Source organism: Physeter macrocephalus, chromosome 14 (genome assembly GCF_002837175.3).
Source record: "Physeter macrocephalus isolate SW-GA chromosome 14, ASM283717v5, whole genome shotgun sequence".
NCBI classification, from domain to species: domain Eukaryota; kingdom Metazoa; phylum Chordata; class Mammalia; order Artiodactyla; family Physeteridae; genus Physeter; species Physeter macrocephalus.
The window spans coordinates 116,858,087-116,859,503 of record NC_041227.1 but is presented as its reverse complement, the minus strand read 5'-3'; the positions used below and the strand labels follow the sequence as shown (position 1 = coordinate 116,859,503).

The 1,417-nt window shown below is 40.9% G+C and overlaps 1 protein-coding gene across 1 annotated transcript in view; it reads left to right on the top strand.

Moving 5' to 3' along the window:
• Nucleotides 1-1,417, top strand: part of STAT5B (signal transducer and activator of transcription 5B) — a 59,314-nt gene that overhangs the window by 36,300 nt on the left and 21,597 nt on the right. The window lies entirely within an intron of this gene.

Below are 1,417 nucleotides of genomic sequence, written 5' to 3'. Positions count from 1 at the left end.
GTGGGATCTTCCCGGACCGGGGCACGAACCCGTGTGCCCTGCATCGGCAGGCGGGCTCCCAACCACTGCGCCACCAGGGAAGCCCTCATTTTTATTTTCTATTAAAGATTTGGAGAGTTCAGAAAAACATTAGTAGGAAGCTTCTGTTGATCTAAAATTTCATTTAGTAAATTTCCCATGCAGTCTTCTTACTGAACGAATGTTAAGAGACTTATGTTGATATCAAGGAAAACCTGAATTTTGTTTGGTTTTGGTTTTAAGAATATAAAGATTTTAATTAAAACATCTTCAGTTCTTCACGTTTAAACTAAAAAAGTTCATATATATATGTATTCAATATATATATCCATATATATATATATATGGCAGAGAGTTAAGTTTTGAAGTACGAGAACCAGTAGTACTTGATTTCCATGAGTTGTGCTCAGACTGTCGCTTCTTAAGAGTGGAGCATTATTGCCAGTCGAAACACAGGTGCAGGGCTGCCTTCATTCCTTCCAGGCTTTTATTCAGACATATTTAGTACATAGCACACACGTATTTGAAATTTGGCTTTCTCCACTGCCTTCTCAAAAGTGCAGATTCGAGCATATTGTTTGATGAAGTAATGTGTCAAGTGTTTTGGTATACCTGTTTGTGCCCCCATTAGAAATTAGTTGCTAATGACTTCAGGGCTGTGTGGAGATGACAGAGCTGCCTAGCTATCACCAGATCTCTTGTTTGGCTCCAGACCCACCGGCAGTAATGAATGTTATTTCAACCTTACAGCTGTTTGTTTTCTTCAGTGAGCTGAGTTAAGTAATTTAGTACTGCCCAATAGCAATTGTTGCCTAAGTTGTTTAAAAAAAGAAAGAGAGGGATGAGGGGAAGAGTGAGGGAAGAAAGGGAGGGAGGGAGACCACCCAACCCTGTCAACAGTTAAGTGGCTCTGAATTAATACGAGGCCCGTAGAGTGATTTCTGTGGTTCATTGGAGGAGTTAACGTTGCCTACATGTCCCCAAACTGCAACTATTGATGTAAATGTTTGACTTGTGTAAATACTTGTAGGCATCTTCTGTCTTAATATCCCATTTCCAGGGCTTCTTAGAAGTAATGACTCACCTGTCTTTACTTAAGAAATACTCTATGTGAAATTAGCAAGACAGAGAACAAGTCGAGGCTGGAAAAAACACATAGAGCATGCTTGACCCTGTGCCCCCTTACACCCATGAGGGGGTAACTATAAATAGGAAATTATCAGAGTCCCTATTTCCTTCAGAGTACACAAAGCACTTTCCTTTTCCCTTCATTCCTAGGAGCAAATAGCATAAGCACCAGAGCAAGTCAGTAGGAGAAAGAGCAGTACATTGCAAAGAAAAAAGAAAAGAAAATAGGGCTTCCCTGGTGGCGCAGTGGTTGAGAGTCCGTCTGCCGATG